Raw genomic sequence first — 22,817 nt, forward strand, 5'->3', positions numbered from 1 at the left:
TAACGTACAATAGTCTAGGAAAAATAAGGTTCCTGAAGTGTCTAATGTTTACCATTAACTTTAGAAACCTATTTTCCATTGAATTCATTTAAAATAAAGATACATACATGAAACTTTTCCTCTCAAGGAAAAAGACATCTTAAAGTAGTGCGCGCGTAAATCAACCCCTGTTTAGCTAAACACAACTCAAACTCTTTTGATTCAACCTCGTATAACTCAATCTTCAGTCAACTCAACCCCCTATTCAAACAATCATATTAGATAAATTTACTGAGGTTGGCCACATCTGAAGGAAATAGACTGATAAAATAAAATATTACATTAAATTTCTCATTTTGTGCTCTTTCCAAATATCACTGTCACTTTTCTGACAAAGTACCCCACTCCCACCTGACGATCCAAGATATACCCTCAATAATATATTTCTACAAAGAAAGAAAACGATCAAAAATGAGGTTTTTAAGGCCAAACGAGAATAATGAAAAAAACACACAAAGCGAATATTTTGAGATGACGAATCACCTCTCCTCTTCAGCGCGAATAAAATAGTATATTCAATAAAAATGGCGAAGAAGCTAGCTAGGGTCAAAAGTTGTTCGCTAGTATCCTTCGATGGCCCTAATATCTTTGAATTTTGTGCAAATCGTGGATATTGGTGAATGTCTCGCTTTATGGTTGTTAGGTATTTGGTTTTAATTCTTATAATTTTTGGCTTTTGTTTAATTTTATTTGTCTTTTAATTTTTTTTTCTCATGTTTTTTTTTTCACATCGACTTTCCACGTTTGTTCTGTTGGTTTTTTCTTCGGCAATTCCATTGAATATACTATTTTGTTCGTGCTGAAGAAGAGAGGCGGTTGTCCTCTCGAAATATTCGCTTTGTGTTTTTTTTTTCAGTGTTCTCGTTTGGCCTTATAAACGCCATTTTTGACCCTTATTTTTTTTTTATTATGGCAGGCCATTGTCGTTTAAGAAATTATCTAATATATTTCTCCGTTCTTTTGCATTTCTTGATACGTCATGTCTTCTTTGTTAACCGGTTTTATCGCATTCATGACCCGATGAAAAGCGTTCCGCCAGGAGGTTTCAGTGCAACTGTTGGACAAAAATATTATTTGAAATGGTTGAAAAATACGGAAAACTATGGAAGGAAACATAATAATCCGATAAATAGAAACATACTGCAATTATTGAATATAAGTTTCATTATTTAGTATTTTTATATATCATAGAACTGTATCTGGAACCATAAGGGAAGAGATTGTACATTGTCAGAAAAGCGACCACTGCGTTGGGAAAGAGCATGAAACAAGAAATATAATGGTAATAATCGTATGTTATGAGCATGTTTCCTTTAGGTATGGTCAACCACAACAAATTCACCCCCGCCCCTCAGCCTGACCTAGCTTAATATTATAGGGGTCAAATTTAATTGGTCTTTTATTTGGATGGGGGATGAGTTGCACAGAGGTTGAGTTGCATGGGGGTTGAGTTTAATAGGCGTTGAATTGCGTGAGGTTGAGTTAACCGGGGTTAAGTTGAATGGGGGTTGATTTAAATGTGGGTTGAATGAAAAGACGGCTGATTTAAACACTTGATGAGTTGGATAGGGGGGTTGAGTTGCGTGAGGTTGAGTTAAACGTGGTTAAGCTAAATAGGGGTTGAATGAAAAGACGGTTGCTTTAAACGCTGGATGGGGGTTGAGTTACGTGGGGTTGAATTAAACGGGGTTAAGCTGAATAGGGGTTGATTTAAATGGGGGTTGAATGAAAAGACGGCTGATTTAAAGGCTTGATGAGCTGGAAGGGGGGAGGTGAATAGGGGTTGAGTTAAACGGGGTTAAGTTGAATGGTGGTTAAAGTTACCTTTTGTTAAGTTTTTTTTTTTTTTTTCGAAGGTCTGTTGAATTATCTACCTCCATTCCTTCCCCCTCCAAAGAGCGTTGACTTTTAATGAGCTTGCACCCCCCCCCCCTCCCAGACGTGGTGAATTTGTAATTGGGGCCATTTGCTCTGGTTTGGGTTAGGACGAAAGCTATTTTTTCTGTAATTGGTTTTTAATAGTTGAGATTTTAATAACTTTTTAATCATTAAGATTGTTTCTTTTTGCAAACAAGTTTGAATCAAGGTTTCAGTTACTTTTTGCGGTCTCTGTTAGCTAACAATGACGCATATCGCCAAAAAGTATTTAATCAAATTTAGGTTTATCAAGGGATTATTAGGTTTGTCAGTTATTGTTAGGATTATCAGGTTTATATTAGGTTTATCAAAGATTTATCAATTAAAAAACAGTTACGTCACATTTGCAAAAATAGTGAATTAACTGAAAAGTAGGTATAAGAAGGGAGAAACCATGGTTGAAAAAAAAAAAATCTAAGCTGAAATCAAACGCTTAATAATCTAATTAAAAAGTCCAAAAGTCCAGCAATGTACCAACAGAACCACGCCTCTAATAATATCATTTAATATATTGGTGTTTGTAGGACTTTAATTGCGTAGCTTAGGAGGAACATGCAGGAGGTTTTCTTGCAAGCCTCCAGTTAAGGGTTTTGGACTATAATTATTACAATGACAGGATGCAATTATGTTTGGCTTTTTATTTCTGCGAACAAATTTCTGCAGAAAGTTTCGCTCTGTTTCAATTTTCAATCCAATCTCCAGTATTAATTTAGTTTAGTTCCTGTTTGAACTGTATATTCCTGATTTTCTACGGCTCAGCATAAACTCTAATACTTATGCGATCTGAAACTATGTAACTAATACTTGTGTGAGCAAGTGTTCTCAAAGTTGAAACATAGGAAGTTCAAAGCTATTAATTTGAAATTTATTTAATCAATGGAATTTCTGACACTATTGAGTAAGACAAAGCAAGGACCCATAATATTTGCACTTCTGAATATTTTGTATATTTTGTAAAAAGTGAAGATAAAATAAGTTATAAAAATAGTCTGAGGCGGATTCAGAGCGAAATTCTGGGGGAGGGGGCAATGTGATGAGAGCGCCAAAGAGGAAAATCTTGGGGGGGGTGTCAATGTGATAAAAGTGCCAATAATTGACCAAATTGACAAGTTTATTCTAAAAAAGACGAAAAAAAACGGAAAGAGGGTGCCAGAAAAATCTTGGGGGCCCAGGGCCCCCCGACCCCATGGATCCACCGGTGAAAATAGTAACAATAGTGGGATGACCATTCGGCTAATCAGAGCATCCACAGTCCTCGTCAGACAACATTACAAAGAACATTCAAAAAGGAGGTGAAGAGAAAAATACGGAAAGTATCAAGAAGATAAGTTTCAGATAATCTGAAATTTGAATTTATTCAAGAATCTGGTAGTGAACTAGACCCAAAACCTCTTTGTGCTATTTATCATGTAAGTTTATCTAACGCTGCCCTGAAAACGTCAGGACTTAAAAATCACTTGCAAACAATACACCCATCTAGTAGACAAACCACTTCAACATTTTCAAACAGCGCATGAAAGTTTGAAAACATGAGAAACAGGGAAACATATTAACTTGGTTTATTTGTCCTAGTTGTTCTAGTTCTTTTGATATATATTAAATAGGCCATGAAGTATTAGTTTTTGTTCGTTTTAAGTTTCAACATCGCTCTTTACTTTTCTCGGAAAAAGTAAGACGGAACTAGACCATTAAGGTCCAAACCGGCTATGCTGATCTCCGTTTCATGGCCCTTCAGCCAGAAAGTGCAATGGGGGGTTGGGGGCCAACCATTCTCGGAAAAACTTTGTTCTTTTTAAATTTTGTTGTCATTGACGAAAAGCCTGACAAAATAAAAAAAAATCTTTTGTATATGCTTCTGCAATAAGAGAATGTCGGAAAGATTTCTTTTCTGTTTAGAGAATATGTATGTTGGCACTGAGCTAAATTTTTTGAAATTTTTCTCGTAATACTATCGCTGTTATGTTAACAGAGTTTCCGACGAATACAAGATACTGGGGCTTGGCAGTCGTTTTCGTCTTGAAAGTGAGGCATTTCTTCAAAATACTCCTATAAAATCGTCATTGCTTACCCAAAGATCTTACAATACCTTTATTATAATAAATTTTCTTACGAGAAAAAAATTGTCCCAGTCAGGAACATGCCCAGGAATTTTTTAGGGGTGGGACCCAATAATGATTAATAAAAGGTACACTTCGCTCTTTACGATAAAGTTTATAATTGTTTTAAAAATTAGAATTGTGGCAAAAAGTCAAACTTTAGCGTAAAGAGCGAGGGATTGCGGAGGGGAAAACCCATTTCATATACGGAGTAATTTCTGTTCGTTTTAAGTTTTAATGTCGCTCCTTACTTTCAGTTAAAAAAAACTAGTTTTTTTTATTTAATTTCTGAACGTTTTTGAATTAATGCATGTTTGATTTTGGCTCTCCGCACATAAATTATTAAAATGAAATTCGCATACTAATTTTTTTTTTGGCTAAATGGCTTTCTCTTAATTTTGATCAGACGATTTTGAGAAAAACAGGAGCGGGGGAGGAGACCTAGTTGCCCTCCAATTTTTCGATCACTTAAAAAGGTAACTAGAACTTTTAATTTTTAATGAACGTTTTTATTAGTGACAAATATACGTAACTTAAGAATTAACTTACGTAACAAACTTTTATTTTCTTATATTTTTATTATGTATATGAGGGGGTTTGTCCCGTCGTTAATACCTCGCTCTTTATGCTACATCTAAAGTTTTGTCCCAACTCTTTAAGAATGACCCCTGAATCAGAAAGGCCGTAGAATAAGTAGTTGAAATTACTAAAAATACTTTAGCATAAAGAGCGAGGTGCTTATCTCCTCCTAAATACCTCGCTCTTTATGCTAAAGTATTTTTAGAACCCCTCATATGCTTAACAATCTCTGTTTGTTTTAAGTTTCAATGCTACTCCTTACTTTCAATTTAAAAAAAAAACTTTTTCATGTTTATTTTTTCATTTTTTATTTATAGTAATGTTAGAAAATCTGCGCCCTTTTCATTGAGTTTCTCTTCCCCCATGAAATATTCCTCCAAGGAAAGATCCTCCCACATAGCCCCCTCCCCTCAACCCAACCCCCAAACCAATAGAATCCCCCTGAAAACGTCTGTACACTTCCCAATAATCATTACTGTATGTAAACACCGGTCAAAGTTTGTAACTTGGAGCCCCTCCCCCAGGGACTGTGGGGGAGTAAGTCATCCCCAATGACATAGTTATTATTGTTTTCGACTATGCGGAACAAAATGGCTATCTCAAAATTTTGATCCGTTGACTTTGGGGAAAAATGAGCGTAGGAGGGGGCCGTGCCCTCCAATGTTTTTGGTCACTTAAATAGGGCACTAGAACTTTTGTCATCTGTCTTCTGGCAAAAAATACGAAATTCCACATTTTTGTATATAGGAGCTTGAAATTTTTGCTATAGGGTTCTCTGATACGCTAAATACGATGGTGAGATTTTTGTTAAGATTCTTTGAATTTTAGGGGGTGTTTCCCCCTGTTTTCCAAAATAAGGTAAATTTTCTCAGGCTCACAACTTTTGATGACAGAGACTAAATTTGATGAAACTTGTATATATAAAATCAGCATGAAAATCCGATTCTTTTCACATATCTTTTAGCATCAAAACTCTGATTTTTAGAGTTTCGTTTACTATTGAGCCGGGTCGCTCCTTAGAACAGTTCGTTACCACGTACTGTTTGATACATGGTCGAAAATTCCTCTGGACTCATGGCGAACGGGGAGACTTATAGTTTTTTAAGTGTTTGGGTAAATGGTACGGGTAAACGGCAGGATTTATTCAACGGCAGGAGTAATTATGTCTGTCTTATTGGAGAAATACTTGTTTGTTAGCATTTGCAGAGGTAAGCCCGCTTAGACTCTCAGTCAGGTTGACCAAGTTTCGGAATTGACACATGACTGTTAAGTTGCCTGGAAATGCAGGCGAACTAGCGTCCAAAGCCTAGAGTATTAGGCGAGCAACCCAATTTATAAGCTCAGACAGTTGTGCAAACAAAAAAATTAATTAAATATTATTTGACCGACAAGTCGCCTGAATTCGCAAGCAAAAAAGAGAACTAAGGGTACTTGTGTATTATTCAGAACACACTCAATAAATGAAGCTAGGTTCTTTCGTGATACAAACTAAGATGCAGGTACATTTTAATAAAATATTTGGTACTTGTTCATTATTCAATTGATTCAGTTCAGTTCGAAACACTCAAGGATTTTGCTGAGAAAATCTGGTTTTATAGCCACAAAGACAAAACTGAATTTAGTTTGCTACGCATAGTGATAGAAAATAGTGTCTGAATATGGATTTTGAAATGAGGATTTGGGATTTGCCAAAGACTGAAAAAGAGGCAATTTTTTTTTTTCAAGGATTTCATATCTTAGATATCATATATGTTTTATATGTGGATATCATTTATGTCATATATGTTTTATAGGATATCATATATGTTTCATTTCATTAGCTTTATCAAAAGTTTGGGCTATATATCTGCACTTTAGGGGGGGGGGCGTTATATCAAATACCTGACTTAACCTAACCACCTCTCTATATTAAAGACAAAGACAAAACTGAATTTAGTTTGCTACGCATAGTGATAGAAAATAGTGTCTGAATATGGATTTTGAAATGAGGATTTGGGATTTGCCAAAGACTGAAAAAGAGGCAATTTTTTTTTTTCAAGGATATCATATCTTGGATATCATATATGTTTTATATGTGGATATCATTTATGTCATATATGTTTTATAGGATATCATATATGTTTCATTTCATTAGCTTTATCAAAAGTTTGGGCTATATATCTGCACTTTAGGGGGGGGCGTTATATCAAATACCTGACTTAACCTAACCACCTCTCTATATTAAATATTTCATTAATGTACCTGCATCGTAGTTAGTTTCACGAAAGAACCTAACTTAACTAATTGAGTGTGTTCTGAATAATACACGAGTACAAAACCAAGTCTAATAGGGGGCCCGCCCGCCTAGAATGGGTGAATTGGGTTGATTCACCCTTGAATTGGGTGGGCGGCACAATTTATAAGCTAAGAGAGTTGCGCAAACAAAAATTCTTTAAAAGGTAATGACCTAACTAAGTCCAATGATTCACTTTTAACTTCAGTCCGAAGTTATTTTTTAGAGTGGGGGGGGGGGAGTAGACTCGCATGCAATATTCCTGTAAATTTGTCTTAGCAATAGAATTTGCTATTAGGATTAATTGAACTAGTACTCGCCGTTCCTGAATCAGCCACAAGTGACAATTTTTTCTCCTTTTTCTAAAATGTTTTTTTTTAACTTTTGGTTACTATGGGCCGCTGTTCGCTCGTTACTACATTGCAGCTATTGCTGCAAACACTATAAGTGAAATCAATAATGTTAAAATTGTGGACTTTTTAATAAGGTTTATGAAGGTCCAAATCTGTCGAAATGTTTTGTACAGTGTTTCTGGTAATTTCGCCAGAACCCTCTGCAATATATCATCTTCGCAATATATCATCTGTTTTATCTATGCGCAGAAACACCTATTAGGGCGTGAACGTCTTTGTTTTGGTAACCACCATTGAGCTATTGTACAAAAGTATGGGAAACAGCTTACGGCGATTTCTACTCAAAAATTACAAGCTATGGTATTTTTACGGTATGCCATATTATGTGTAGGAGACATTATTTTCAAACATTTCCTTTATAGTAGTGAGCTCACAAACCAGTTTTATAACTTGTAGAATATACTCATATATGCAAAGGGACTACGCACTAGGTCAACATTAACATATGAAGAGTTGATAAATATAAGCAGATGGGATTGCTTATATTTTTCGCGTTATATATTTTTGTCCTTAATAATGGTTGATGGTCTCTATGTTCGGACAGCCTCTAAATTCTCATGCCTCAAAGGCTAGAATACCTGTTGGGTTTTACTCAGTCAACATCGGATAGGCTACCCATCGGATTCTATCCCACCAATCTCAACTAATTAAAATGGGTAATTAAAATTTCAGCTAATTTAATTCAAATATTTTAAAAGTTTAACTATCCCTTGTAAGCTTCAGATTAATAAAACGCTGAAAGCACGGAAATACACGGAGCACGGTTTTTACGAGTTTGCCTAATAAGAACCGGGCCTACAAACAACGCTGTGGGATGACATTGAGGAATAGAAACCTCAGGGAAATTATAACCGAGTAAACTATACAGTCTTGCATTGGATTTTGATCAATAGACGATTCTTCTATTTTATTTTTGTTTGTTTGTTTTGGGGGACTTCTTTGGACTGAGCTATCTCTTCCTAGCTAATTTGTAAAACATTTCGTGGTAAAGAACTGCAAATAAGGAGTAACTCGGCTCAATAGTAGCCTAAAGTCTAAAAAATGGCACACTATAAATTACGAGCCTGATAAAATTTGCCCAATTTTTGAAAAAGGGTGAAAATACCCCTAAAAAGTCATGGAATCCTAATGAAAGTCGCACCCAGATTCAGCGTATCCGAAAACTTCATTGTAGAGGTTTTAAGTCCCCATCTCCAAAACTGTGGTATTTTTTTCTTTTTCGAACCAGTATCATGGATGTTTGTTTATTTGTTTTTTCCCCCAGGGGTATTCTTATTGAACCAATGATCGGAGTAAGGAGTAACTCGGCTCAATAGTAGCCTAAACTCAAAAAACGGCTCACTATAAGCTACAAACCTGATAAAATTTGCCTGATGTTTGAAAAAGTGTGGAAACACCCATAAAAATTCAAGGAATCTTAATGAAAATCGCATCATCAGATTCAGCGCATCCGAGAACTTTATTGTTGAGGTTACAAGCTCCCTTCTCCAAAAGTCTGGAATTTTGTTTTTTTTTCTTCGAACAAATACCATGTATGTGTATTCATTTGTTTGTTTGTTTTTCCCCCAGGGGTATTCTTATTGAACCAGTGATCGGAGTAAGGAGTTATTCAGCTCAATAGTAGTCTAAACTCTAAAAAACGGTTCACTATAAGCTAGGAACCTGATAAAGTTTGTCTGATTTTCGAAAAAGGGGTGGAAACACCCCTAAAAATTCAAGGAATCTTAGTGAAAATTGCACCATCAGATTCAGTGTATTCGAGAACTTCATTGTAGAGGTTTCAAGCTCCCATCTGCTAAACTATGGTATTTTGTTTCTTTTCCGAACAAATATCATGGATGTTTGTTTATTTGTTGGCTTGTTTTTTTCCCTGGGGAATTTTTATCGAACCATCCTAAAATATCGGAAGACGGGTAATTCTAACTAAAATTGAAAGTTTTAGTGCCCTTTTCAAGTGATTAAAAAGATTATAGGGCTACTAGCCCATCCCACACCCCTTTTCCCCAAAGTCGTTTGATCGAAATTTTGAGACAGCAATTTTACTTAACATAGTTGAAAAGTTCAAAAGCTCTGCCTTTGTAGATAACATGACCCATGCCCCCTCCGTAGCCCCTGGGGACAGTAGTTTAAGTTGTGAAATTTGTCCAGAGCTTAGGTATAGTCTTTGTTATGGCACTTGATATCTGCCAAGTGACCTATAGCGATCGCAAATTCCGTCTGTCGGTCGGTCTGTCTGTCTGTCCCGATTTTGCTACTTTCGGCACTTCCAGGTAAGCTAGGACGATGAAATTTGGCAGGCGTATCAGACCAAATTAGATTAGAAATAGCCGTTTCCCCGATTCAACCATCTGGTGGGGTGGGGGGGGGGACGGTTAAATAGGAAAAATTAGAAAAAATGAGGTATATTTAACTTACCCAACGGGTGATCGGATCTTAATAAAATTTGATGTTGGGAAGGATATTCTGTCTGAGACCTCTTATTTTAAACCCCGACCAGATCCGGTAACAGTGGGGGGACTGGGGGAGGGGAACCTAAAATCTTGCAAAACGCCTAGAGTGGAGGGATTGGAATGAAGCTTGGGGGGGGGGGAAATAAGCACAAGTCCTAGATACGTGACTGACATAACTAGAACAGATCCGCTCTCTTTGGGGGAGTTGGGGGGGGGGGGTAATTCTGAAAAATTAGAAAAAAATGAGGTGTTTTTAACTTACGAAGGAGTGATCGGATCTTAATGAATTTTGATGTTTGGAAGGATATCGTGTCTCAGAGCTCTTATTTTAAATCCCGACCGTATCCGGTAACATTGGGGGGAGGGGGAGTTAGGGGGAACCGAAAATCTTGGTAAACGCTTAGAGTGCAGGGATTGGGATGAAACTTGGGAAAAATAAGCACAAGTCCTAGATACGCGATTGACATAACCGGAACGGATCCGCTCTCTTTGGGAGAGTTATGGGGGGGGGTTAATTCGGAAAAATTAGAGAAAATTAGATATTTTTAACTTACGAAGGAGTAATCGGATCTTAATGAAATTTAATATTTAGAAGGACCTCGTAACTCAGATATCTTATTTTATATCCCGACTGGATCCAGTGTCATTGGGGGGAGGGGGGAATCGGAAATCCTGGAAAATGCTTAAAGCGGAGAGATCAGGATGAAACTTGGTGGGGAGAATAAGCCGAAGTCCAGGATACGTGACTGACATAACCGGACCGGATCCGCTCTCTTTGGTGGAGTGAGGGTGGGGGTAATTCGGAAAAATTATAAAAAATGGGGTATTTGTAACTTACGAACGGGTGATCAGATCTTAATGAAATTTGAAATTTAGAAGGATCTTGTGCTTTAGAGCTCTTGTTCCAAATCTCGACCAGATCTGGTGAAATTTGGGGGGGGGGGTGGAGGGGGAAACTAGATATCTTGGAAAACGTGAAAATTGAGGCATCTTTATCTTACGAATGGATGATCGGATCTTAATGAAACTTGATATATAGAAAGATCTTATGTCTCAGATGCTCCATTTTTAATTCGAATCGGATCCGGGGACATAGGGGGTTGGGGGGGCAGGAATCTTGGAAACCGGAAATCTTGGAACACGCGTAGAGTGGAGAGATCTAGATGAAACTTGGTGGGAAGAATAAGCACAAGTCCTAGATACGTGATTGACACAACCGGACTGAATCTACTCTTTTTGGGGGAGCTGGGGGTTTTTAATTTGGATAAATTAGAAAAATTGAGGTATTTTTAACTTAAGAACGGGTGACCGGATCTTAATGAAATTTGATATTTAGAAGGAACTCATGTCTCAGAGCTCTAATTTCAAATCCCGACTAGTTCTGTTGACGTTGGGGGAAGTTGGTGGGGGAACCAGAAATCTTGGAAAATGCTTAGAGTGCAGAGATCGGGATGAAATTTGGTGGGTAGAATAAGCAAATGTCGTAGATACGTGATTGACGTAACCGGACTGTATCCGGTTAGGATACAGAGGGGTGGGGTTCGGTGCTTTGGCAAGTTTGGTGCTTCCCGACGTGCTAGGACGATGAAAATTGGTAGGCGTGTCAGGGAGCTGCACAAATTGACTTAATAAAGTCGTTTTCACCGAACCGATCATTTGGGGGGCTGAAGGGAGAGGAAAAATTAAAAAAAATTGAGGTATTTTTAACTTACGACTGGGTGATCGGATCTAAATGAATTTTGATATTGAGAAGGACCTCGTGACTCAGAGCTCTTATTTTAAATCCCGACCGGCATTAAGCCTCTGATTTTCCTTTTAAATCATTCAATTGATTCTTAGAATTTTGCTAGAGCTCATACCATATGAGCTCTTGGCTCTTCCGACCTCGTCACAAGTGCCATATCAGCTCTTAGTTCTTATTTTTAGCCTAAGTAGTATACAGACTTTTTTCGCGGGGAGATTTGTTGCGGGAGTAGCTTCCCACAGGGAGGCTTATGTACTGGGGATTATTTCAGCAGAGGGGAGATTTCTAGCATGCTTTGAAAAATCAGTAAAAAATTCAAAGAATGTACTAAAATCTTTTTCAAATGAAAGCATGACAAGGATAATTTTTCAGGCGGAATAATCCGTAAGAAAGTTTTATGGGGAGAATTTACAGCGAGGATGGAATTGCCCGGAAGGAATTTTTTTGGGTATATTGCTTGGGAGACAATCTCCGTGGATTTTTTTTTGGTGGGGGGGAATTATTCACGGTGGGAGAGCCAGGTTTCCCTGTATTATTTGAAAACCGATCAGAAAATATATAAAAAATAAGTTTTTTAACTGAAAGTAAGGAGCAATATTAAAACAAACAAACAGAAATTATTCCGTATGTGAGGGGGTTTGTTCCCATCTTAAAACCTTGCTCTTTGCGCTAAAGTTTGACTCTTTGTCCCAATTCTTTAAGAACGACTCCTGAAACACAAGGACCGTTAAATTAGAACAAGTTACTTTTTTAAATACTGAAAAACTTTAGCGTTGAGAGTGAGGTATTGAGGAAGGGGCAAACCCCCTCATATACTAAATGATTTCTGATTGTTGTAAGTTTCAATGTTACTTCTTACTTTCAGTTGAAAAGAAATATTATTTTAAAATTTAATCTATATAGTCTGCCTCTCCACTGCAGTATCATATATGTAGGCATGAACACACAATGAGTCAGAAGTAATGGGTCTGAGGCTGATTTTAGGAGACTGACTTGTTGTGATAGAAGAGGGAAATCAATTGGGGAATCTTGGGATGGCACGAAGCCCCATTTAGATGGAGTTTCCAAGGACTTCTTGTCGTCTGGTTCTAAGACGGTTCAAGCAATTGGTGTGGAATTGAGAAGAAGTAGTCTATTAGTCCTTGACCTGCACTGATATGACCCGTTGCTTTCCTTGAGGCTATAACATTTTTTACGATGTAAGCAGGGGTAAATCCAGGTGGACCCCCCAAGGATTTTGCTGGTGCCTTCATTCCTTTTTTCTTTTTTTGCCCTCTTTTAAAATAAGATTGTCAAATTGGTCAATTATTTGCGCCCTCGTCAAGTTCTCCCTCCAGATTCTGCTCTAGATTCGCCTCTGGGTGTAAATAGAACAAACATGGGGACTTGAAATGTTACAACATTAAAACCAGCTATCGTTTTGAAATTTTAAACGACGAATTCAGACGTTTTGAACTGGACTTGTTAGGAGTTTCAGAAACTCATCTAACCCAGGGCTAGCAAACATGAATATTTTATTTATCCAGGTAGGAAGGATTGGATACATAGACAGGGAGCATAGGCCTGGAGATACAAAGGCCTGGTCAGCTTTAGATTTACCATTTAAGGTTGGCTTTAGATGGTAAGTTTTCTTACTAAACAGTATTTTTTGGAATGGATTCTTAGACGTTCGGTTACTATGGGTTGTTAGTTGCTCTCTACTAGCTTGTAGCTATCGCTTCAACCATGATAAATCGTCAGCTGATAATTAGATAAATTCTGCAGTGACCACCAAGGCTGTTGATCAAGCTTCAGTAGATGATGATCTTATTAAGTACAAGAGAGAGTGTGCCACAGGAAAAGGTATTTTCTACTATTTTGTGCCACTAACCATCGATTTTTACCCAAAGAGGGTCAAAGTTTGAGCCCCCCTTAAAAATTGAGATATCATCTTTTGCATGGTTTGCATTCATCTCCTTCTCATTTCTAATTATTTTTCTGCCAAGACTAGTCGGCTATTGCCCGACCGCAAAAAAAAAATGTTTAATGCCACTTCTACTGCTACTACTAACAACTCACCGCACCACTAAGCCACTTGAGGCCAACACCCCAACGCACGCTCCTCCTTCATCCCAATATTTTTAAAGCCCCCCTCTTTACACCCTCCCAGGAAGTTCCCATTTCCTTTAAACCTTTCCTTACGACATCCTCCCACCCTAACTGAGGACGACCTGCTTTCCATTTAGATCTAGACGGTTGGCCAAAAAGAAAAATCTTTGGCAGTCTGTCATCCTTATCGGCAGAACGCTCCCTGATCATTTCAACCTTTATATCATTATGGCCCTAGAAAGCAGGATTGAACAACACTTTTCGTGAGACTCCTCTTCACAGAGAGTCTTAATGTGTTTGAAAAACAATTTTGAAGGAAAAAAAAACTAAAGAAGAAGTCATTTATTTATTGTTGTTTTTCGTGAAAACAATTGAAGTTTTTATGTGCAAATTCTCAAAGATACTGGTTAAAATACAACAAACCCATGGACTCCATAGCTGTGTGTCAATGTTGCACGTACCTTGAGGTAAAGTTTAAGGGGGAAAATCTATATTTAATGTCAAATTTTAACACAAATAATAATTTCTTTAAAAAATACAACAAAGTCTTTGTTACGGTGTAAAGGGATAAGTTGAAACTTCAAACAGACAAAAAGTTATTGCTTCGCAGATTTCATAAATGCCTGTATATCTGCAAAATTAACTTAAATAAACGGACTCGTGATATCGTCGAATATCTGCAGAATTCTAAATACTGAAAACTGAAAACTGAAATCTACTGAAAACTGAAAACTGAAATCTACTGAAAACTGAGCTTGCTTTAATTTCTTAGAGAATTATAATTGCACAGTAAAAGTTATTAATATCATGGTTAGTGAAAGACTATTGAGGGACTTGTAGATCATAGGCTACTCCCAGAATTTTCCGATCCTAACAGAAGATCCTTTTTTTAAAGTCGGTTTTCCATTTTCAGTAAAGCACTAGTGTTTAGAATTTACAGATATTGGAAAAGACTGCGAATCAGTTTAACTATGCTAGTTTTGTAGACATATTTTGTGTACTATGCGAATCATGATTTTTGTTCGTTTTAAGTTTCAACTTTGATTAAGAAATTTCTTTTTAATTAATAAGGCAAAGATACGTGTCTTCTTTTCGACATTGTGATAGTACTCAAAATCCTAGAGACAAACTATGGAAGGCTCATTGAAGACACCAGGTGAATTCAGTTTCGGACAAGTTCTTTAAAGACGGTAAATTTATAATCCTTTAAGATCGTCTGACAGCCAAAGGAAAAGAATATTAAATCAGAAACCTACCAATAAGGCAGCAATTCGAAAGACGGGATTGCAAGTATAAATAATTTCGATTCATTTGGTTCAGTTGGCTTTGCAATTGGCAGAAGTTGACGCACTTGTGATTAGTCTTGACGGCAAAGTTAAGTAATTGCACAATTTTTGTTGTTTCTTTTTTTTTTTTAGTTCCCTCTTTTTTTTTTTTTAGTTCCCTCTTTCGTTTTGAGGACAGCGCATTTTGCGTAATAATTGTCATTTCTTTCGCTATTATCAGGCACATCTTATTGCCTCGTTTTAAAATATTTTATTTTGATCGATTTTTTCTTAATTGTTGCAAGCAGTTTGTGCAAGAATAATTGTTTTGGGAAATGAAGTCCATGCGCCTGGTTTCCCCCTAAATATTCAGGTGTTCATTTTTTTAATGTCTTTGACTGGTGTATGCTATTTGACGAATATGCCGACCCCTGTAGCGAATTCCATCATATTTAGGGCATTTGTCTAAAAAAAAATTTCAGAAGGTTGGACCTTCGCGATAGCAGAAAATAATAGAATTGTTAACTAAATGATAAGAAATGTAATCCCGGGCAAGGACAGTACCCTTCTTATCTAGCTACAGTAAGAATAACATTCTCACTTAATTCTTATCAGAGAACCCAATTTAATCTATTTTTACAGTAAATTTCAGCTTAGTTGAATTCCAAATCACTCTCCCCCTAATGCCTCGATATAGTCCTTGTTTATGTAATTTTTGTAATTTTGTTGTTTTATTTTCAAGTCACCATTACGAACCAACTATTGATGCAAAATTAGTACAAGGAATAACAAAAACCAAGAAAACTAGCAAAAAGCAAGATAACTAGCATTATTAACAATTTTAATAATTTATGTGCGGAGAGCCAAAATCAAACATGTATTAATTAACAGATTTTTAAAATGAAATTCGCATATTAATTCCTTTTTTGGCTAAATGGTTTTCTCTTATTTTAGATCAGACGATTTTGAGAAATAAGGGGTGGGGAAGGAGGCCTAGTTGCCCTCCAATTTTCCGGTTACATAAAAGGGCATTTATAACTTTTAATTTTTAACTAACGTTTCTATTAGTAAAAAATATACGTAACTTGAGAATTAACTTACGTAACAACTTTTTATATTATTATATTTTTATTATGTATATAAGGGGATTTTTACCCTCGTTAATGCCGTGCTCTTTACACTAAATCGTAAGTTTTGTCTCAATTCTTTAAGAATGACCCCTGAATCAGAAAGGCCGTAGAGTAAATAGTTGAAATTACTAAAAATACTTTAGCATAAAAGCGAGGTATTTATCTCCTCCTAAATACCTCGCTATTTATGCTAAAGTATATTTAGAGCCCCTCGTATGCGTAATAATCTCTTTTTGTTTTAAGCTTCAATGCTACTCCTTACTTTCTCCTTAATTGAAAAAACTCTTTCATGTTTATTTTTTCATTGTTTTTTTTATAGTAGTTTTAGAAAATCCTGCGCCCTTTTCATTGAATTTCTCTTCCCCCATGACATATTTATCCAAGGAAAGATTTATCCACATAGCTCCCTCCCCTCAGCCCCACGCCCAAAACCATAAAAAAACCCTGAAAACGTCTCTACACTTCCCAATACCGATTATTATATGTAAAAACTGGTCAAAGTTTGCATTTTGCAGCCCCTCCCCCAGTGACTGTGGGGGAGTAAGTCATTCCCAAAGACATAGTTATTATTGTTTTCGACTATGCGGAACAAAATGGCTATCTCAAAATTTTGATCCGTTGACTATGGAGAAAAAATGAGCGTGGGAGGGGGCCTAGGTGTCCTCCAATTTTTTTCGTCACTTAAAAAGGGCACTAGAACTTTTCATTTCCATTAGAATGAGCCCTCTTGCGACATTCTAGGACCACTTGGTCGGTACGATGACCCCTGGGGAAAAGAAAGAAAAAAAACACAAAAAAACAAATAAACACGCACCCGTGATTTTGTCTTATGGCAAAAAATACGAAATTCAACATTTTTGTAGATAGGAGCTTGAAATATTTGCTCAAGGGTTTTCTGATTCGCCGAATGCGATGGTGTTATTTTCGTTAAGATTCTATGACTTTACGGGGTGTTTCCCCCTATTTTCCAAATTAAAGCTAATTTTCTCAGGCTCGTAATTTTTGATGACAAAGACTAAAGTTGATGAAACTTATATATTTAAAATCAGCATGAAAATCTGATTCTTTTGATGTATATTTTAACATGAAAATTCCGTTTTTTAGAGTTTCGTTTATAATTGAGCCGGGTCGCTCCTTACTACAGTTCGTTACCACGAACTGTTTGAATGTCCATCACGAGATGATAAAAGGGAACAATGGTTTCTCCTCATTTTTCCACAGTCTCTATAATCTTCTGGACTGCGTTGTGCTCATAATCGTAATGCGGATTTATAATTGGGATCTTGAGTTTCTATAAGACCGTCAATATGAATCTTGTTTATGTGATCATCAATGTTGTCATTGTTGTCAGCATCAAGTTGGTGAGACTCGTCAAGCCTATGTAAACATAATATGAAAAAAACTTCGTTTTCTTAAAGAGTTAAAGAGGCTGCGTCCCAAAGTCGAACCTTAAAATGTACAGGAATTAGGAGAGGCAGTTGGGGGGCTGCCGCCCCCTAAACCCCCGCTTTTAAAGACTCTTTTGTACAGGTTTTTTGTTGTGGGGGGCTGCCCTGCCGCCCCCCTGACCCCCCGCTCTTGGCTTCGGAAAGGCCCTCTTTTAATTAACAAAACAAAAAACCTGTACAAAAGAGTCTTTAAAAGCAGGGGGTTTGGGGGGCGGCAGCCCCCCAACTGCCTCTCCTAATTCCTGTACGTTTTAAGGTTCGACTTTGGGACGCAGCCTCTTTAACTCTTTAAGAAAATGAAGTTTTTTTCATATTATATCTGTACGTTTTTCTAAAATCCATGGTGGATGTAATTTAATAATTCCTGTACTCCTCGTACAGGAATTAGGACTGTCTCTCCTAATTCCTGTACATTTTAAGGTTCGACTTTGGGACGCAGCCTCTTTAACTCTTTAAGAAAACGAAGTTTTTTCATATTTTGTGAAAAAAAAACGCCCAATAAGGGACTTGAACCCTTGACCTTAGGATTAAAAGTCCCACGCTCTACCGACTGAGCTAACCACCTGCATTTGTGTAAATATAACTTTTAAATATGTTTTAAAAATTTCAAATTAACATGGGCTCTTATGGAGAAATGAGTTAATTAAGTGGCTAATGCGTGGTTTCTGGAAAACAGGGAAGGAGCTATCGGATCGAGCTGAAATTTCGCGGATAAGCTCCTGGGCCGTAGGGGACCTTAACTTGTGAATTTCAGCCCGATCGGACAACGTTAAAGGGGGTGGGTGGGTTGGGGGGTCGAAACTTTCGGGGGGTTGAGATTTTCCTACGAAACTTTCAAGGAAACTTACTCGGAGAATTCCGCATCGAATGAGTCTTCGTACATCCAGATCCGATGTCGGCTGTGACCTTTAGGCGTGGCAGAAAAAAAAGAACATGAAAATTAAGTGGCTATGCGTGGTTTCTGGAAAACAGGGAAGGAGTTATCGGATCGAGCTGAAATTTCGCGGATAAGCTCCTGGGCCCTAGGGAACCTTAACTTGTGAATTTCAGCCCGATCGGACAACGTTCAAGGGGGGCTGGGGCTGGTGGGTCGAAACTTTCGGCTAGATTTTCCCCATGAAGGAACAGTCGGAGGGGGATGACATTTGGCAGGTTTCTTAGTTGGAGCTCGGGCTACGAAATGCATCCATCCCCATCCCTCTGCGACCACTGGAACCGAAGATCGCTTAACATTGTCGTGGTTCGCCTCTTTATAGAGGCACGAGTGTGCCTCCTTGATAACGATGGTAAGATTGCGGTCTTAATTTCCTGGTCAGATTCTAATTTGTTTTCTGGTGGTAGGGATGGAAGATGTACTTGACTATATTCTCCATAAACAGCAAAATATCCAAGGCAGAATGGTAACGCGAAAAATGGAAAATCTTTCATTTTCATACCCGATATTTCTCTACTAATTGACATAAAATACTGACTAATCTAAGGTTTGAAACTAGCCTACACAGATGAATCACTGATGCTATCATCTGTGAATCATAATCAGTTGATGCTATCATACGTAAATCATAATCGGTTGATGATATCATACATTAATCATAATCGGTTGATGCTATCATCCGTGAATCATAATCGGTTGATGCTATCATACGTGAATCATAATCGGTTGATGCTATCATACGTGAATCATAATCGGTTGATGCTATCATACGTAAATCATAATCGGTTGATGATATCATACATTAATCATAATCGGTTGATGCTATCATCCGTGAATCATAATCGGTTGATGCTATCATACGTGAATCATAATCGGTTGATGCTATCATACGTGAATCATAATCGGTTGATGCTATCATACGTAAATCATAATCGGTTGATGATATCATACATTAATCATAATCGGTTGATGCTATCATCTGTGAATCATAATCGGTTGATGCTATCATACGTAAATCATAATCGGTTGATGATAACATACATTAATCATAATCGGTTGATGCTATCCTACGTGAATCATAATCGGTTGATGCTATCATACGTGAATCATAATCCGTTGATGCTATCATCCGTGAATCATAATTGGCTGATTTTCCTTAGCGAAGGAACGGCTAAATCTCCATGCAATTATTAAAAAACTAAAATATTCCCGAGGTTAAGTGACAAAAGTAAATTTTTCGCACTTGGTAATAATTTTATAAGGTGGCTAAAAATGATAATACCTATTAAAAATATGACAAATATAATAAGTTCCTGACGAACTATGAGGCAAATCTGCTTTCGGTCAGGGGGTGCCCAATTGAGACATCGTAGACCCACGAGGGCATAAAGTGACAATATTATGGCAAATTAAAGATAAAATATGTTTAGCCCTTCTCTGCTCATTTCCTCAAGTTAAAATTCGAGGTCTGAATGTCCATTCCCTCATTTTATTGTTCTTCTTTTTTTCTTACCGACCCATAGACCTGTTGTTTTTTTTAGATTTTGTTCTTTCAAATGGAGTTGCATTATAATGGAATGAGACAAGCATGTAGGGAAACATAGATGATCATCAGACCCCTCCCTACCATTTTCCAAAAATCAATTTGTACTTGATCCGCAACCTCTGATGTTGTTCATATGATTGGCCTACCTTTGTGTTGACTGGCATTTGGCCCTCCCATTTACTTAAATAAATATCTGTGGACAGGACTGATTCTAGCACCAGATCCCATTCTTTTTAGCAACATCACTCGGCTCAGGACGAATTTTTGTAACGGAAGCAAATTTTCACAAGATTGCTTAAACTCCAATTGTAACAGAAGGTTTCTTAATGATTTAAACTGGCGAAGTGCAGTCAAACAGTTCGTACGTTCGTAAGTAAAAAGTGACCCGGCTCAATAGTAGCCATAACTTTAAAAAACGGAATTTTGATACTAGTAGACATATCAAAAGAGTCGAATTTAATTAAGTTTAGTATTACCCATCAAAGGTCACGAGCCTGATAAAAATTTGCCCGATTTTCCAGAAAAGGGAGAAACAACCCCTAAAACTCAAGCGATACTCAAGCCTACTATTCAGGTTTCAAGCTCCTATCTGCAAAAATGTATAGTTTTGTATTTTTTTTTCCCAGAAGAAAGATCACGGATGCGTATTTGTTTATTTATTTTTTTTTCTCCAGGAGTAATTGTATCGACCCAGTGGTCCTAGAATATAGGAAGAGGGCTAGTTCGACCGGAAATTATAGGTTCTAGTGCCCTTTTTAAGTGACTGAAAAAATTGGAGGGCAACTAGGCCCCCTCCCCGCCCGTTTTTCCCAAAATCATCTGATCAAAATTGTGAGATAGCCATTTTGTTCACCATAATTGAAAGACCCAGTAAATATGCATTTGGGTATGACATACCCCCCCCCCCGGCAGCCCCAGGGGAAAGGTCTTTAAGTTATAAGATTTGCCCATTGTTTATGTACAGTATTTGTTTTTGGGATACATGCATATTTTTTTGGGTAAGGGGGGGGGCTAAGTTTTTGCTGGGTATTTTTCCGAGGGGAGTTTTCCATGGAGAAAAGTTATTATTTTTATATGTCTTGCTTTCTGTTTTCCGTTCCAATTTTACACGTGGAGTTGTTAAGGGTAATTGTCTGGGGTAAATTGTCACCAGGATTGAATTGGGATTGAATTGTTTACCGAGAGTGAGGATACTCCCATGAGAAGGTGGTTTCTCCTGGCATTACTTAAAATGTAATGCCCGGCCCGGGTCTCTTCGGGTCGGAGAGACCCGGCTCAAATTTTACAAAAATTTAACAGAAGGTTCCTTAATGGTTTAAACTGGCGAAGTGCAGCCAAACAGTTCGTGGTAACGAACTGTAAGTAAGGAGCGACGCGGCTCATTGGTAACCGAAGCTCTAAAATGCAGAATTATGATACCAATAGATCTATCAAATAAAAATTTTATGCTGATTGCAGAATTATGATACCAATAGATCTATCAAATAAAAATTTTATGCTGATTCCAAATATATAATTTTCATTAAATTTAGTCTTACCCATCAAAGGCAACGAGCCTGATAATGTTTGCCGGATTTTCAAAAAAAGGGAGATTTGCCCCTAAGACTCAAGTAATTATAATGAAAATCACACCATGAGATTCAGCGTATCAGAGAACCATACTGTGTAGGTTTCAAGGTCCTATCTAGAAAAAATGTGGAATTAATATATTTTGCCAGAAGAAAGATCACGGATGTGTTTATTTGTTTGTTTTTTCCCTAGGGGTGGTTGTATCATCACAATGGTCCTAGAATATCGAGATAGGACTCAATCGAACTGAAATTAAATTTTCTAGTGCCCTTTTTAAATGACCGAAAAAGCTGAGGGGCAACTAGGCCCCCTCCCCTCCCCTTTTTCCCCAAATCGTCCGATCAAAGTTTTGAGATGGTCGTTTTGTTCATCATAGTTGAAAGGAACAATAACTATGCCTTTGGGTAAAACATGACCGCCCCATAGCCCCAGGGGAAAGGTCTTTAATTTGTAATATGTGCTCATTGTTTACGCGTAGTATTTGTTATTGGGATGTATGTATACATTTTTGAGTTAGGGAAGGGGGGGGGGAAATTTTCTGATGGGGGTATCCACGGTGATATTTCCATTGGGAGGGAAGTTTCCAAGGAGTGAACTTGTCAGGCGAAATTATACACCAGAGGAATTCTTGTCTAATTTTACGCGTGGAGTTGTTAAGTCTAGTTGTCCGGGATAAATTTTCACCAGGATTGAACTGTCTAGAGGATATTTCCTTGGGGAGGGGGAATCTCGGCGGAAGGGGGCCAGGTTTCCTGGAATTATTTAAAAACGATCAGAAATTAAATAAAAAGTTTTTCAACTGAAAGTAAGGAGCAACATTAAAACTTGAAACGAACAGATATTACTGCATATATGATGGGTTAACCCCATAAGGGAGGTCGCCCTCTCCTCAACACTTCGTTGTTCATGCTAAAGTTTGAATTTTGTCCCAATTCCTTAAAAATGACTCCTGAAACACAAGGGTCGCTTAATTAGAACAATAAGACGCTTTTTTAAAAGTACTAAAAAATTTTAGCGTAAAGAGTGAGGGATTGATGAGGGAGAAACCGCTTCATATATGTAATGATTTCAGTGCGTTTTAAGTTTTAATGTTGCTCGTTACTTTCAGTTGTGAAAACTTGTTTTTTTTAAACTTAATATCCTTCACGGGGAGAAGTCACATACCCTTCCCTTTAAAACTCTGGGTATTAAAATCTCATCCATTTACCGTCAACAAAAAAGAGTCCCTAAGGAATTTGCTTTAATATTGGCTAGGAACTATTCGAAAATATTTTTGTTCATTTCAGAATTTAGGACGTGATATTCTAAGAGAGTTTTCTATGATTTT

General features: G+C 37.3%; 1 protein-coding gene across 4 annotated transcripts in view; it reads left to right on the top strand.

Moving 5' to 3' along the window:
- LOC136034152 (uncharacterized) overlaps positions 1–22,817 on the top strand; it is a 91,502-nt gene that overhangs the window by 24,304 nt on the left and 44,381 nt on the right. The window contains exon 1 of one of the 4 annotated variants that reach the window (XM_065715335.1): positions 14,664–14,788. The exons of 2 other annotated variants lie outside the window; for them this stretch is intronic. The gene's annotated coding sequence lies outside the window, so the exon portion shown is untranslated. Of the gene's footprint in view, positions 1–14,663; positions 14,978–22,817 lie in introns of those variants that run through there. One more of the 4 variants, XM_065715336.1, reaches the window with a different exon arrangement.

The sequence above is a fragment of the Artemia franciscana genome, chromosome 12 (assembly GCF_032884065.1).
Source record: "Artemia franciscana chromosome 12, ASM3288406v1, whole genome shotgun sequence".
In the NCBI taxonomy this organism is placed as follows: Eukaryota; Metazoa; Arthropoda; class Branchiopoda; order Anostraca; family Artemiidae; genus Artemia; species Artemia franciscana.